Below are 18484 nucleotides of genomic sequence, written 5' to 3'. Positions count from 1 at the left end.
GATGTCTATGGTTTTGAGGTGACTTTGGGCAGCCTGTATCTTGGAGCTCAGGGCTGTGTTCCTTTGTTGCTGGAGAATTTGATTGGTATGTCTTGCCCTGGAACTTGCTGGCCCTTGTGTGGTGCTTGGTTTCAGTGTAGGTATGGAGGTGTTTGATGAGCTCCTGTCAATTAATGTTCCCTGGAATCAGGAGTTCCCTGGAGTCAGGGTTTGGACTTAAGCCTCTTGCTTCCAGTTATCAGTCTTACTTTTACAGTAGTTTCAAAACTTCTCCTTCTATGCAGCACCATTGTTAAAACATCTACATTAAAGATGAAAAGTTTCTCCACTGTGAGGGTCACCCAGAGAGGTTCACAGCATTACAGGAGAAAATAAGAGGGAGGAGGGAGTTAGCGGTGACCTGAATGAGATTAGGTAGAATCAATAGAGGAGAAAGTGGGCTATCCAGTAATCTCTTCCTTATATGCACTCCACAACTGGACCGCTCAGAGATGTTCACGGAGTTAAGGGAAAAATAACAAACAACACACAAGGGAATTCCCATAAGGATAACAGCTGATCTTTCAATAGAAGTCTTAAAGCCAGGAGGGAATGGCAAGACATACTTAAAGTGATGAAAGAAAATAACCTACAGCCCAGATTATTGTACCCAGCAAGGATCTCATTCAAATGTGAAGGAGAAATCAAAAGCTTTATAGAAAAGCAAAAGCTGAGAGAATTCAGCACCACCAAACCAGCTCTCCAACAAATACTAAAGGATATTCTCTAGACAGGAAACACAAGAACGGTGTATAAATTCGAACCCAAAACAATAAAGTAAATGGCAACAGGATCATACTTATCAGTAATTACCTTAAACGTAAATGGGTTGAATGCCCCAACCAAAAGACAAAAACTGGCTGAATGGATACAAAAACAAGACCCCTACATATGTTGTCTACAAGAGACCCACCTCAAAACAGGGGACACATACAGACTGAAAGTGAAAGGCTGGAAAAAGATTTTCCATGCAAATAGGGACCAAAAGAAAGCAGGAGTAGCAATACTCATATCAGATAAAATAGACTTTAAAACAAAGGCTGTGAAAAGAGACAAAGATGGTCACTACATAATGATCAAAGGATCAATCCAAGAAGAAGATATAACAATTATAAATATATAGGCACCCAACACAGGAGCACAGCAATATGTAAGACAAATGCTAACAAGTATGAAAGGAGAAATTAACAATAACACAATAATAGTGGGAGACTTTAATACCCCACTCACACCTATGGATAGATCAACTAAACAGAAAATTAACAAGGAAACACAAACTTTAAATGATACAATAGACCAGTTAGACCTAATTGATATCTATAGGACATTTCATTCCAAAACAATGAATTTCACCTTTTTCTCAAGTGCACATGGAACCTTCTCCAGGATAGATCACATCCTGGGCCATAAAGCTAGCCTTGGTAAGTTCAAAAAAATAGAAATCATTCCAAGCATCTTTTCTGACCACAATGCAGTAAGATTAGATCTCAATTACAGGAGAAAAACTATTAAAAATCCCAACATATGGAGGCTGAACAACATGCTGCTGAATAACCAAAAAATCACACAAGAAATCAAAAAAGAAACCAAAATTTGCATAGAAATGAATGAAAATGAAAACAAAACAACCCAAAACCTGTGGGACACTGTAAAAGCAGTCCTAAGGGGAAAGTTCATAGCAATACAGGCATACCTCAAGAAACAAGAAAAAAGTCAAATAAATAACCTAACTCTACACCTAAAGCAACTAGAAAAGGAAGAAATGAAGAACATCAGGGTTAGTAGAAGGAAAGAAATCTTTAAAATTATGGCAGAAATAAATGCAAAAGAAACAAAAGAGACCACAGCAAAAATCAACAAAGCCAAAAGCTGGTTCTTTGAAAGGCTAAATAAAATTGACAAACCATTAGCCAGACTCATCAAGAAACAAAGGGAGAAAAATCAAATCAATAAAATTAGAAATGAAAATGGACAGATCTCAACAGACAACACAGAAATACAAAGGGTCATAAGAGACTACTATCAACAATTATATTTCAATAAAATAGACAACGTGGAAAAAATGGACAAATTCTTAGAAAAGTACAACTTTCCATAACTGGACCAGGAAGAAATAGAAAATCTTAACAGACACATCACAAGCACGGAAATTGAAACTGTAATCAAAACTCTACCAGCAAACAAAAGCCCAGGTCCAGACGGCTTCACAGCTGAATTCTACCAGAAACTTAGAGAAGAGCTAACACCTATCCTACTCAAACTCTTCCAGAAAATTGCAGAGGAAGGTTAACTTCCAAACTCATTCTATGAGGCCACCATCACCCTAATACCAAAACCTGACAAAGATCCCAGAAAAAAAGAAAACTACAGGCCAATATCACTGATGAACATAGATGCAAAAATCCTTAACAAAATTCTAGCAATCAGAATCCAACAACACATTAAAAAGATCATACACCATGACCAAGTGGGTTTTATCCCAAGGATGTAAGGATTCTTCAATATCCACAAATCAATCAATGTAATACACCACATTAACAAATTGAAAAATAAAAACCATATAATTATCTCAATAGATGCAGAGAAAGCCTTTGACAAAATTCAACATCCATTTATGATAAAAACTCTCCAGAAAGCAGGAATAGAAGAAACATACCTCAACATAATAAAAGCTATATATGACAAACCCACAGCAAACATTATCCTCAATGGTGAAAAATTGAAAGCATTTCCTCTAAAGTCAGGAACAAAACAAGGGTGCCCACTTTCACCATTACTATTCAACATAGTTTTGGAAGTTTTGGCCACAGTAATCAGAGCAGAAAAAGAAATAAAAGGAATCCAAATTGGAAAAGAAGAAATAAAACTCTCACTATTTGCAGATGACATGTTCCTTTACATAGAAAACCCTAAAGACTCCACCAGAAAATTACTAGAACTAATCAGTGATTATAGTAAAGTTGCAGGATATAAAATCAACACAAAGAAATCCCTTGCATTCCTATACACCAATAATGAGAAAACAGAAAGAGAAATTAAGGAAACAATTCCATTCACCATTGCAATGGAAAGAATAAAATACTTAGGAATATATCTACCTAAAGAAACTAAAGACCTATATATATATTGAAAACTATAAAACACTGGTGAAAGAAATCAAAGAGGACATTAATAAATGGAGAAATATACCATGTTCATGGATTGAAAGAATGAATATAGTAAAAATGAGTATACTACCCAAAGCAATTTATAGATTCAATGCAATCCCTATCAAGCTACCAACGGTATTCTTCACAGAGCTAGAACAAATAATTTCACAATTTGTATGGAAATACAAAAAACCTCGAATAGCCAAAGCGATCTTGAGAAAGAAGAATGGAACTGGAGGAATCAACCTACCTGACTTCAGGCTGTACTACAAAGCCACTGTCATCAAGACAGTATGGTACTGGCACAAAGACAGAAATATAAATCAATGGAACAAAATAGAAAGCCCAGAGATAAATCCACGCACATATGGACACCTTACCTTTGACAAAGGAGGCAAGAATATACAATGGATTAAAGACAATCTCTTTAACAAGTGGTACTGGGAAAACTGGTCAACCACTTGTAAAAGACTGAAACTAGAACACTTTCTAACACCATACACAAAAATAACTCAAAATGGATTAAAGATCTCAATGTAAGACCAGAAAATATAAAACTCCTAGAGGAGAACATAGGCAAAACACTCTCCGACATACATCACAGCAGGATCCTCTATGACCCATCTCCCAGAATATTGGAAATAAAAGCAAAAATAAACAAATGGGACCTAATTAACCTTAAAAGCTTCTGCACAACAAAGGAAACTATTAGCAAGGTGAAAAGGCAGCCTTCAGAATGGGAGAAAATAATAGCAAATGAAGCAACTGACAAAGAACTAATCTCAAAAATATACAAGCAACTCCTACAACCCAATTCCAGAAAATTGAATGATCCAATCAAAAAATGGGCCAAAGAACTAAATAGACATTTCTCCAAAGAAGACATACAGATGGCTAACAAACACATGAAAAGATGCTCAACATCACTCATTATCAGAGAAATGCAAATCAAAACCACTATGAGGTATCATTTCACACAAGTCAGAATGGCTGCTATCCAAAAGTCTACAAGCAATAAATGCTGGAGAGGGTGTGGAGAAAAGGGAACCCTCTTACACTGTTGGTGGAAATGCAAACTAGTACAGCCACTATGGAGAACAGTGTGGAGATTCCTTAAAAAACTGGAAATAGAACTGCCTTATGATCCTGCAATCCCACTGCTAGGCATACACACTGAGGAAACCAGAAGGGAAAGAGACAAGTGTACCCCAATGTTCATCGAAGCACTGTTTCTAATAGCCAGGTTGTGGAAGCAACCTAGATGTCCATCATCAGATGAATGGATAAGAAAGCTATGGTACATATACACAGTGGAGTATTACTCAGCCATTAAAAAAGAATACATTTGAATCAGTTCTAATGAGGTGGATGAAACTGGAGCCTATTATACAGAGTCAAGTAAGCCAGAAAAAAAACACCAATACAGTATACTAACACATATATATGGAATTTAGAAAGATGATAACAATAACCCTGTATACAAGACAGCAAAAGAGACACTGATGTATAGAACAGTCTTATGGACTCTGTTGGAGAGGGAGAGGGTGGGAAGATTTGGGAGAATGGCATTGAAACTTGTATAATATCATGTATGATATGAGCCGCCAGTCTAGGTTCGATGCACAATACTGGATGCTTGAGGCTGGTGCACTGGGATGATCCAAAGGGATGGTATGGTGAGGGAGGAGGGAGGAGGGTTCAGGATGGGGAACACATGTATACCTGTGGTGGATTCATTTCGATATTTGGCAAAACCAATATAATATTGTAAATTTTAAAAATAAAATACAATTACAAAAATAAAAAAATAAAGATTGAAGAAAGGTAAAATCATCCAGCTCTATTCTCTGATATCAGAAAAGTAAGGCTCAGAGAAGATTTTGTAGAAAGTAGCAAACCTTGTGAATGGCATCTAGATTGTCTTGAAACATTGTCAAAGTTCTTCCTCATATGCCTTTTATTATTGCATAATAGACAGCTATGCCTCTTTAAAGAGTAGGTACAAGACTGGATTATTTTCTAAGTATAAAAAGACAATAAAGGAAAAAAAATGATCTGCCTTATTATTTTTTTTTAGATGTGCAGAAGCATTAAACATGCATGTGTGATTTTCTTGACAGCATTCTCAAAAGTTCACACAAGATCTAAGAAGAATGGAAAGAGAGAATTGCTCCTCCTTGACTAAATTCATTTTCTTGGGAATTGCTGATAACACTGAGAACAAAGTGATCCTATTTATAATATTTTTACCTGTTTATCTCATTAATCTTCCAGCAAACCCTAGAATGATAATCTTGATTAGGATGGATCTCCAGCTGCACACACCCATGTACTTTATCCTCAGCCACCTCTGCTTCTGTGACCTCTTCTATTCCACAGCCATCAGCCTAAGATGCTGGTGGACCTATTTGCCAAGATCATATCAATCCCTTCCTATGGCTGTACTCTGAATTTCTTGGTTCTCTGTACCTTTGTAGATTCTGAATGTCTCCTGCTGGCACTGATGGCCTATGACCGGTACAAGGCTGTCAGCAACCCCTTGCTCTATGCAGTCAGCATGTCCAGCAGGGTGTATTCTCTGCTCATGGCTGGGGTTTACCTGGCAGGAATGATAGATGCTTTGATAAACACAACATTAGCATTCCATTTATGCTTCTGTGGGTCAAATGAGATTAACCACATTTTTTGCAATGTTCCTCCTCTCCTGTTGATATCTTGCTCAGACACACAGGTCATTGAGTTAGTGATATTCATGGTTTTTGGCTTTATTGAATTAAACTTCATTTTCAGGAGTCCTTGTCTCTTATTTTTATATCATCTTATCAGTCTTGAAGATCTACTCTGCTGAAGAGAGGTTCAAAGCTTTCTCCACCTGTATATCCCACCTAACTGCTGTGGCAATTTTCCAGGGAACTCTGCTCTTTATGTATTTCATGCTGAGTTCTTCATACTCTCTAGATGAAGACAAAATGACCTCATTGTTTTACACCCTTGTGATTCTCATGTTAAACCCTCTGATTTACAGCCTAAGGAATGAAGATGTGAAACAGGTCCTGGAAAAATTGAAAAATAAATGACTTTAATTATTTGTATTAAGTATTTGTGCACATATATGCATTCATGTACATATATTAATTGTTGATTTATTAAAATTAAAACTAGGATAAATGAGAAGAATAATTTCTCAAATTCTTAAAGTGATATGTGTATAAAATCCAAATTTTGTTTCTCCCACACATGTCATGCTTCATTATGTTTCCATATATATACGTATATATATATATGTATATATACATACATATAGCACTTTGCATATGTGAAAAAGTTTTCTGTCTTTTCCATTGTAGTAACTTTTTTCATTTTTTAATTCAAGCATTATTTTCAATTACACTAAGATTTATTGTGCATTTACTCAGTGATATTTGAGCCTGTAGCCTTTTTATATACTATTGTAGATCTTATAGTTTATGCACTACTGAAGTTAGTACTAAAAACAAATTAACCAAACAGTCAAGGAATTCATAATTGGCCTCAAATTCATCAGTATATAAAACATAAAGGGCTATAATTTCCAAACAAAAATATCTAAAACTAGTATAAAAGAAAAGCGACTTTGGATAGAGATATTCAGTCAAATTTTAAAAAGATTCAATTTGGGAAATGGAAAAGTTGTAGGCAGGGTACCTGAAAGTTATTCCGGTCTTGAACTGTATGCATCCTGTCTTTATGTTTACTATAACATGGAGGAAATATGAGTGTCATGTGCTACATGAAATATTAATACAGAGGAAAACAAGTACTATATGATGTCACATATATGTAGAATCTAAAGGTTAATTCAGAAATTGCCTGACAGGCCAGTGATTAGAATTCCATGTTTCACTAACTGGGTCAGTCTGACCCTTGATCAAGGAACTAAGATCCAGGCAAGATGAGTGTTACAGTAAAAAAAAAAAAAAAAAAAAATCAAATTCATAGAAACAGGGTGGTTGAATGTTTCTAGGGCCTTAAAGGGGAAATTGGTGGTGTCGCAAAAAGTGTACAAACTTTATTTGATGGATATTTTAGGGGCATCTACTGTATATGATGATTCTATTTAACAATAATGAAAACTTGAGAAATTGGATAAAAAAATAAATCTTAACTGCCCTCAGTATACACACACTCAAAATGGTAACTCTGTGAGGTGAAGCATGTGTTAATCAACCTTATTGTGGTAATAATTTCACAATGTATGCATATAACACATTGTGTACTTATCACTACACATGGTATTAGTCAATTACATTTGAATAAAGTTAGATAAAAATAAGATATCTAAAGATTAGATTTTAAAGGCATATAGAAGAGCTGTGCACTTGTTGCAGTACAATATTGTGCTGTCATTATTAACTATAAATTCTTCTGCACTTCCTCCAAGATAATTTTCTTCTCTTCTTCCTCATTGCCAACCCTGGTTAAATGCCCATCTCTCTGTGGTTTACAAACAATCACCTCTAAGTCATTGGCTTATATTACCCTGTTTGTGAGCATTCTTTGCTAAAGAATTGAGCATTCCATCCTTGTTAACCAAGCACTGAATTTTGCCTGAAATATAAAATAAATAGACATGAATTTACCTAAAAACAGTAGGCAATATTTTTTTTTGAGTATTACTTATATCTCAGTAGCACAGAATTAAACGAAGATTTGGTAAGTACCTTAATACACACACACACACACATATCTCACAATAGTGTATATATATTGTATATATATACACAAATGTTTTTTGCAAGATGCATAAAATTTTATGGACACTAATATGCCTATAGAGACATATATATTCATTAATTACACTACAAGGAAGAAGCTATACATTCTTGATATTTGACTATCACATCTGCTTTTAATATGGCTTCCTTAAGGCTAAAACACTCATCAGTTTGCTGAGAAAGTAAGGCTACAATCCAATGATATATTTGTAATACCATAAACTACTGAAGAACACTCCTATTTACACATTAAAATTGTAAAGTTAAAAGCTTCGGATGGTCTTAAATTTTCCAGCTGCCATTGTAAAATGTCCTTATATAAAAATGTTTCAGAATGGAATAATAAAGCCTATGAAATTCCTTTGTTATTCATAGTGGAATTTGTAAAACTCTATGGCATGTTAAGAAGAGTTCTCATTGTGAAAACATCGTAATCAATAATATAAAAGGTTTACAGGTTTCTATTCCTGGTATATTTTATCAATTTACCCAACCTTCTTTTGAACTGTTGCTTACGAGGAACAACATGGCAGAAAACATTGGCTGGAATATATTAAAGTCAAAATACGGTATCAATGAGTGAGTGAAATGTGTTCAGTCATGTCCGACTCTTTGCGACCCCATGGACTATATAGTCCATGGAATTCTCCAGGTCAGTTCTGGAGTGGGGAGTCATTTCCTTCTCCAGGGGATCTTCCCAACCCAGGGATCAAACCCAGGTCTCCTGCATTGCAGGCAGATTCTTTACCAGCTGAGCCACAAGGGAAGCCCATGGTGTCAATGGATTGCCATTAAATTTTAGTATACTAATATAACATATTAATAATATTTATATCTTAATAGTCTTCATTCGTTTCCCATTTAATCTTTCCACACCACATTCTTCTCACACAACCAGTGCAATGTATGATGGTAAATATCATTGTCCAAATGTAATTTATCAATGAGTGTGTAATGTGTTAATATTATAGTCATATATCTTGACATCTTCCTTCATCCTTGCCACTGAAATAATGAAGTACATATATGGCCAAAACAATGTTAGATTTGGGTAAATTTCCAACATAGAGGACAGATAGAGGCATACTAATTATGGGATGCATGAATATATTCATTATAAATCATGCAGTAATAATGTTCAGTACATAGTAGGTTCTGTGTTATAGCCAGAGGCAGCAACATTTAACCTCCCTGAACACCTTTCTCTTTAGTTAGAAACATGCTATGGTCCAGACAGCAAGTCCCCTCTAAATATAACACATCACTCTTCCTTCCTATCCATCAGGTTCCCTAAAGTTAAATAGAGACTTCAGCTAGATTACCTCTAAGGTCCTTTACAGATGGTACAATCTGTCTCTATAAAATATGATTCTACTTCTGTGTAAATTCACCCCAGGTACTGGAAAGGACTTGAAAGTTGTAAACAAAGAAAAAAAAAAGAATCACCTCATATTCAAACAAGAAATTGTTTGATACATGTAATCTGTTTAACCTAAAGTGGTGGTGACATGAAGCCATCTAAGTAGTATAAATTTCAGAAGGGCAAACATTTTCAAATGTGACCTTATTGTGTGTCCTGTTATTCAGATTCAGAAACTCATAGACTCATCACAAAGTGGATATCCACCTATTTAGCACTGAAGTAAATAAAATGTTAGAAATTGTATTATGCAAGGAGAGCAAACCAGTCAATCTTAATAGAAATCAGTCCTGAATATTCATTGGAAGAACTAAAGCTGAAGCTGAAACTCCAATACTTTGAACCACCTGATGTGAAGAACTGACTCATTGAAAAAGACCCTGATGCTGGGAAAGGTTGACGGCAGGAGGAAAAGGGGACGACAGAGGATGAGATGATTGATGGCATCCTCAGTTTAATGGAAATGAGTTTGAACAAGCTCTGGGAGTTGGTGATGGACAGGGAAGCCTGGTGTGCTGCAGTCCATGGGGTGACAAAGGGTCGGACACGACTGAGCGACTGAACTGACTGACCAAATGGCAAAGTGTAAGCAAGTGCAGTATTTGGTGAGGGTGTGAATCAGCCATGGCTTTCACACATTTATAATAGATTGAGAATTGTCTCTGTACTTAGTAAACAGCACGGCAAAGTTTCCTATTACCATAGCTGGACATAAATGTTCTAGAACCCCAAAATACCTTTCCTAGAATTATGCCCAAGAGTGAAGAACAAATCAGTTCAGTCACTCTGTCGTGTCCGACTCTTTGTGACCCCATGGACCTCAGCACGCCAGGCCTCCCTGTCCATCACCAACTCCCAGAATCCACCCAAACCCAGGTCCATTGAGTCAGTGATGCATTAGTTTAACAAATCTATATTTTCTCTGTTATCTAGCTTATTCTGGTGTGTTCCAATCCAAAGGAAAGCAGTTTGACATTATTGAGCCAGTGAAATATAATGTGGAGTTTTATTTCAGTTATATTTCTTGAGAAAAGAAAAGTAACCTAAACTTTCAAAAAATGGTTACAACCTAGATGCCCATCAGCAGACGAATGGATAAGAAAGCTATGGTACATATACACAATGGAGTATTACTCAGCCATTAAAAAGAATACATTTGAATCAGTTGTAATGAGGTGGATGAAACTGGAGCTGATTATACAGAGTGAAGTAAGCCAGAAAGAAAAACACCAATAAAGTATACTAACACATATATATGGAAGACAGCAAAAGAGACACAGATGTATAGAACAGTCTTTTGGTCTCCGTGGGAGAGGGTGAGGGTGGGGTGATTTGGGAGAATGGCAATGAAACATGTATAATATCATATGTGAAATGAATTGCCAGTCCAGGTTCAATGCATGGTACAGGATGCTTGGGGCTGGTGCACTGGGATGACCCACAAGGATGGTATGGGGAGGGAGGGTGGAGGGGGGCTCAGGATGGGGAACACATGTACACCTGTGGCAGTTTCATGTTGATCTATGGCAAAACCAATACAATACTGTAAAATAATTAACCTCGAATTAAAATAAATAAATGAATATTAAGAAAAAATAAATACAATTAAAAACGAAAGAAAAAAAAAAATCTGACCATATTAAAAAAAAAAAAAAATGGTTACTACTACCTGCCTTGACTACTAATGGCCCAGAATTTCAAACTGGACATTAAAAAAAAAAAAAAAAAAAAAAGGATATCAATGTCCCATAAGAAAACTGTTTTTAGAAGGATGTCTAGTTCCTTGTCTTACTGAAGTTTACTTAATGTTTGTGTGTGATATTTCTCCAACAGAGAGCAAAATATTCATGGTTATTTTGCTTGGGGCTGGTGCACTGGGACGACCCAAGGGATGGTATGGGGAGGGAGGAGGGAGGAGGGTTCAGGATGGGCAGCATGTGTATACCTGTGGCAGATTCATGTTGATATATGGCAAAACCAATACAATATTGTAAAGTTAAAAAATAAATTAAATTAAAAAATACAGAAAAATAAAATAAAACTAGTTCAGCAATGTCTCCAATAATTTTTTCCCAAACTTTAAACTTTTTATTTAATGCTCAGGTATAGCTGATACAATAATTTAATACAAATTACTTAGTATTCTATATCAGAAAAGGAGTTAAAAATGAAAGAGTTGTGGAGGATAAATTTACTTACCACTTTGATAAGTATCAAATAAACAATATTTCTAACCACAGGAAATAATGGGTGCAGTAAAAATTAAATGGAAAGCTATCAAAAGTTATTCTCATAGCCATTGGGCATGAGTCTTTGACATATCTCAAGCTCTATAAGCATTTGCTTCTGGAAACAGAGATAATCTTCAATTAAATTTCTATTAAAAGTTCAGAAATTTTAAGTGGAAAAAAAAAAGGCTTTAGCTCTAAAGAAATGACTGAATTTATCAAAAATCTTTGATGCCATTTATATTTGTAAGATGCACAGTTAAGTTTTTAAATAAATTTTAACTGAGATGTTGAGAATTATGTTTTCCATTTACCACAGGCCGTTAAAGTATGAGTTAGAGAAAAAAACATAAATAAAGCACTCTGGATAATAGTGTCCTGGATGGCAAAATAGAGGTGAAAAAAGAGAGAGGAGGAAAAACTCAGGCAGATATGATATTCAAAAGAGCTTAATATTACTAATTTCAACACAGACAATTTAAAATTAGTGAAAATTATAACTATTTGAAAGTACTTAAAATATTCGCTTTCACAGTAGTTGCAGTGCACAGGCTTAGCTGTCCCGCAGCATGTGGGATCGTCCTACCAGGGATCAAATCCATCTCTGTTGTGCTGACAGGCAGATTGTTTACCACTGAGCCACCAAGGAAGTCCTGCTGAATAGTTTTGAAAATAGTAATAATAATAAAAAAAAAAACCTCAGGTTATAGCAAACAATGTTTATCTCTGCCCCATTATCCTCATTATTAATACATCTTCTTTATATCAGTTGCTGGATTTTTCTAAATGTAAAATAAAATAGAAAAGCATAATTGCTTTGTAAAATTGAAGCAACCATGTGCATGGGAGGAAGTACTACTATCTCTCTCTATATATATACATATATTTTTTTCCCCTAAATTGTGGAGTGTGGTTATTAAACCTATTTAAAGGAAAGAATAGGAAGTAGTCATATTAAATTATCTCTTTTATTTTTGGATTATACCCATTTTTGTCTGTTGTTGTTCAGTTGCTAGGTCATGACCCCATGAAGTGTAGCATGCCAGTCTTCTCAGTCCATCACTAGCTCCGAGTTTGCTCAAACTCATGTCCATTGAGTCATTGATGTCATTCAACCATCTCATCTTCTGTTTCCCCCTTCTTTTCTTGCCTTCAAATTTTCCCAGTATATGGGTCTTTTTCATTGAGTCAGCTCTTTGCATCAGGTGGCCAAAGTACTGGAGCTTCAACTTCAGCATCAGTCCTTCCAATGAATATTCAGGACTGATTTCCTTTAGGATGGACTGATTTGATCTCTTTGCTGTCCAAGGGACTCTAAAGTTTCCAGCACAGCAGTTCCAAAGTGTAAGTTCTTCAGCACTCAGCCTTCTTTATGGTCCAACTCTCACATCCATGCATGATTACTGGAAAAACCATAGCTTTGTCTACCAGAAACTTTGTTGCATTTTTGTCTTTATTAGTTGTTAAATGTAATACAGTGACCAAACAGGTGCTGGTATTTAGGGCATAAGTGTAGAGATTTAAAGATTAGATAAGAATCTTTATGCCATTGAAATGGAAGCTTTGTATATTCTAAATGAATATTTTCCAAATGGACTTGTCATTCTGGTGAGTGAAAGAATTAGCCACTCAGTCATGCCTGACTCTTTGTGCCCCATTGATTGTGTCGTCCATGGGATTTCCAGGCAAGAATACTGGAGTGGGTCACCATTTCATACTCCAGGAGATCTTCCCCACCCAGGAACTGAACCCGGATCTACCTATATTCCAAGCAGATTCTGTATGAATAGCCAGAGAAACCCAAGGGCTCTGGAAAAAGTACTCCTTTTATTTACATAAATTCTGATTCTCTAATTATTGTACTTTCCTCCCAAAGACCGAGAGTATAGATTTAAGCCCTGCAAATTATTTCTTTGACAAATTAAAAGAAAATGCTGGATTTAATCCATCTCCATAATTTGGGTGTAATAAATACATTCCAGAAAAATTCAGAGATTTGCTACCTTGTAGCTTTCAATGGCATTTACACTTCTTAGCCTGTTATGGAGACTTTCTGTTTATTTGACTGTTTGCCAATAAAATAAAAACATTTTATTTAAATTGTTTTCTTTTGTACTATAAAAAAATTTATCCTTGAAAATATACCTTTGGGTTTATTTGATTTCTCTTGAAAGACTTTTGTCTCTGCATGTTCACTCTATCTGAAAGTACTCTTTACCCTTGTGCTTGTAGAAAACACTTAGTTTTCCTTCAAGTTCTTGTTAAATGTTATTATTCTTTGATCCATATACTAATTCTCCATTCAAATCTTTATTATCAAACTAATCACTTCTAACATTAATTTTCTCTGCATTTATCTCCTTTACCATAAAGACACCAAACAGATATTTTGAGGCAAGCACTGTTATCATTTACTTTATTCCCCTGGCAAAGTGGCTCACATACATGTAGGGTTGACTGCTGTTTGTATACAAAGATTACCTTAGTATAATGACTAACTCATATGCCATCTTGGAAGTATCAAAATTAAAGTAGCTAACTTCTGAAAGTACTTCATTCAACATCTAGGAACAGCTTAGATACTGTAAATATAATTTATTCATTGCTATCTGCATTTCAATATATCAAGCCCACAGATTTATTTTGTTATGTTCTGGTTAAGGATAGCTATAAAATTCAGATTATTTGCCAATACTGTATTTGGCAAGTTTTACATAAACATAATAAATTCTGATATCACTTTAAAATTGGAAGATCTTAGAGGGCTCAGATGATAAAAATCTGTCTGCAACGTGGGGGATTAGGGTTCAATCTCTGAATCAGGAATATCCCCTGGAGAAGGGAATGGCAACCCACTCCAGTATTTTTGCCTGGAGAATCCCATGGACAGAGGAAGGTGGTGGGTTACCGTCCTTGGGGTTGCAAAGAGTGACACAACTGAGCAATTAGCATACACACACACCACACACACACACACACACACACACACACACAAGATCTTAGAACACACAGCTTGGAATGTACAGTTAAAATTAAACCAGGCTGAGTGTCTGCTGACCATTTATTTTGGGAACCACCACCTAGTCAACTTTAGTTTATTCTTATACTCACTCTGACTGTCTTCCCAGATGGCCTTAGTGATAAATAACCCACCTGCCAGCAGGAAATTTAGCAGACACAGATTCCACCCTTTGATCAGGAAGATCCCCTGGAGGAGGGCATGGCAACACACTCCAGTATTCTTGACTGGAATCTTCCATGACAGAGGAGCCTACCGGGCTGTAATCCATGGGGTCTGACTCACAAAGAGTCAGATATGACTAAAGCGACTGGGCACACAGGCACATACTCACCCTTATTATCTAAATGGCTCCCACAGGCGTTTGAGTTTTTGTTTCTTATAATATGCAGTATACAGTTTATAAAATAGCACATGACAACATTGAGAATCACAATGAAAATAGATTGAATCTGTAGTGAAAAGTCTGAAACGAGAATTCCTCACTTTATTCTTTCATTATCATCTATATTGTCTGAACTGATAATCTTTTCCTGCAAGTATAATCCTTTCACTATAATTAGTATCATGTAAACTCTGCATTAAGAATGATTCTATCTCTATTGATTAGTTTTTTTGTTTTGTTTTGTTTTATAATTTCTGGACATTGTAAGTCTATAAAGAAGATAATTGAACTATTTATTATATAAAATGACCTAAATTGAATTAATTGAACTATATGCTGTTAGGAAGGTTAGAGTCAAATTCTGTTCCACTAGCAGCACAAAGTTATGGAATTTTGTTATATGCTATAAACTCCTTAAGTGCTATCTTGGATAAATGAAAAATGAATAAATAAATGGATAAGCAAACAAAACAATGATCTAAGTTTTTGCCACTTCTTTTTTCCCCTATCCAAGTCTCTCTTGCTTTATTCACATAAACTCTTCTAAATGAAAAACTCTTCCTCTAATTCATAAAGGACTTTGCTATTTCTAAATCTGGAGTCTTTGTCTTTGGTCTATTCACATAGGAATACCACATCCTCCTGTATTGGGGGGACATAGTAGTAAAGTGGGATGTCCCCGGTGGCTGAGACTGTAAAGACTCCGGCTGCAATGTGGAAGACTCAGGTTCAATTCCTGGGTTCAGAAAATCCCCTGGAGAGGAAAATGACTACTCATGTTAGTATGCTTGCCTGGAGAATTCCATGAACAGAGGAGGCTGGAAGACTGTAATTCATGGGTTAGCAAAGAGTCAGAAATGAGCAATCAGTAAAATAGGCCTCAGTAATTTTCCTTCAAATTCCTATAATGTGGGACTCCCTAATATTCAGTGGTAAAGAATCCACTTGCCAATGCAGGAGTCACAGTTTCAATTCCTGGGACAGAAAAATCCCCTTAAGAAGGTAATGGCAACCCACTCCAGTATTCTTGCCTGGGAAATCCTATGGCCAGAGAAGCCTGGCAGGCTATAGCCTATAGGGTCACAAAATTGTTGAGCATGACTTAGCAACTAAACAACAACAACGATACAGTAAATAGGAAATACAATTCTCAAACTTTGAATTTCTAAATATGCACATACTGGGAAGCTTCCAAGGTGGTCCAGTAGTTAAGACTCTGTGCTTCCACTGCAGGGGGCACAGGTCAGGTCCCTGATCCCTGGCCAGGTAACTAAGATCCTGCATGTGGCATGACTAATAAACAAATAAATATGCACATACTTTTAAAGACTGCAAAAGTCTTTCCAAATATGTTCACCATTTTGTCCCGAACCATCCGTGGGACCAATGATGAATCCACAATTTTATAGCAATCTGTAAGTAACAGTTGGTGGTTGAAGCCAGTCTAAAATAAACTTTGCGTCATAATTCCCTCATTCCAAAACAAAATGGCGACAGAGGAGCCATTCTGTTTGGGAGTCATCTGTGTACCCAGCTACTAGGGGTTACGACCTTATTAAAAGTCTTACCTCCTACAGTCTTAGACTATGTCTGATAATAGCAATGTGTGAAGGAAACTGAGGGTAGAAGAAAAAAAGAGAAAATGAATACAAGAAAGAGAGACGAAATGTAAGATGGGCTTCTCATTCACATCTTATTTTAATTTATCTAAGTGAACAATGCTGGCACCTAAGAAAATGGACAGAAGAAATTCCACCTTGGTGACTGAATTTGTTCTCTTGGGATTAACAGATCATCCAGATCTTCAGTCCATCCTCTTTGTGCTGTTCCTGGGGATCTATCTGATCACTGTGTGAGGGAACCTTGGGATGTTGCTATTGATCAGGATAGATTTGCACCTCCACACCCCTATGTACTTCTTTTTTGCCATTTGTCCTGCTTGGGTTTGTGATATTCCACTAACGTGACTCCCAAGATGTTGGTGAACTTATCAGAGAGAAAACAAACAAACAAACAAACATTTCCTATACTGCTTACTTAATTCAGTGCTATTTTTTCATTGCCATGGTGATTACTGAATATTACATGCTAGCTGTGATGGCTTATGACAGGTACATGGCCATCTGTAATCCTTTGATTCATAGCAGCAAGATGTCCAAAGGGGTCTGCATTCACCTGACTGCTGGTCCATAGATCTACAGGTTCCTTAGTGGCCTGATGGAAACCACGTGGACATACCACTTTATCTTCTGTGGCTCCAGTGTCATTAATCACTTCTATTGAGCTGACCCACCCTTCATTCGACTCTCCTGCTCTGACACTTACATTAAGGAGACATCTATGGTGTCTATCTATCTATCCATCTATCGTGGTGGGAGGATTTAACCTCTCCAACTTTCTTCTCATAATCCTCATCTCCAACATCTTCATTCTCACTGCCATCCTGAGGATGTACTCTGCTGAAGGCAGATGCAAAAAATTTTCCACTTGTGACTGTGTTTTATGGGACCCTGTTTTGTAAGTCTGTTAGACCTCCCAAAGACCAGTCAGTGGAGCAGTCAAAAATCATTGCTGTTTTCCACACTTTTGTAAGCCCTATGTTGAACCCCATCATTTATAGTTTGAAGAACAAGGATGTGAAACAAGCTTTTCAGAATGATCAGGAGAAATGTACTTTTGAATTCAAATTGCAGTGTCTTTTTCTTTACATATTAAATAAAAGTTGTATTTACGGGAATTGAATCCAAGTTTAAGGGCATTCTTGAGAAGTCAATTTTAAATCCATGATTAAAAACTATAAGCTATGACAGAATAGTTAAAGACTCAGTTTATCCACCCAACATGGGAGCACCGCAGTATGTAAGACAAATCCTAACAAGTATGAAAGGAGAAATTAACAATAACACAATAATAGTGGGAGACTTTAATACCCCACTCACACTTATGGATAGATCAACTAAACAGAAAATTAACAAGGAAAAAAAAATGTATCTATAAAGTTCACTAAAGCAAAGCACAGTAAAATGAGGTATGGCAATAAAAGGCGTTAAATTTATCAAATAAAAAAAAATAAATAAAGTGCTGAAAAATTAAAAAAAAACAAAAACAAAAAACAGACTGTGATCCAATGATCATACAAGAAAAAGAAAGAAAAGGCATCCAAATTGGAAAGGAAGAAGCAAAACTGTTACTATTTGCAAATGACATGATACTATATATGGAAAATATATTTTTTCTAAAGCTTCCACCTCCAAATTATTAGAACTAATAAATGCGTTCAGGAAAGTTTCAGGCTACAAGACTGATACACAGAGATCTGTTGCATTCCTATACACCAATAATGAACTACCAGAAAGAGAAAGCAAAAATACATGTATAGAGATAGATAGATAGATATCAAAATCACAGCAAAAAGAATAATACCTAGGAATAAACTTAACCAAGGAGGTGAAAGACTTACTCTCTGAAAAATATAAAACAGTGATGAAGG

The 18484-nt window shown here is 36.0% G+C and overlaps 2 pseudogenes; both read left to right on the top strand.

Annotated features, from left to right (window-relative positions):
- The first annotated feature begins 5341 nt into the window (after nt 1-5341).
- Nucleotides 5342-6265, top strand: LOC139177730 (olfactory receptor 5W2-like; annotated as a pseudogene).
- A 10447-nt stretch (nt 6266-16712) lies between these two features.
- LOC139177685 (olfactory receptor 5M5-like) lies at nt 16713-17709 on the top strand (annotated as a pseudogene).
- The last annotated feature ends 775 nt before the right edge of the window (nt 17710-18484 follow it).

The sequence above is a fragment of the Bos indicus genome, chromosome 19 (assembly GCF_029378745.1).
Source record: "Bos indicus isolate NIAB-ARS_2022 breed Sahiwal x Tharparkar chromosome 19, NIAB-ARS_B.indTharparkar_mat_pri_1.0, whole genome shotgun sequence".
NCBI classification, from domain to species: domain Eukaryota; kingdom Metazoa; phylum Chordata; class Mammalia; order Artiodactyla; family Bovidae; genus Bos; species Bos indicus.
The sequence above is the reverse complement of the archived record's forward strand: the minus strand, read 5'-3'. Positions and strand labels throughout refer to the sequence as shown.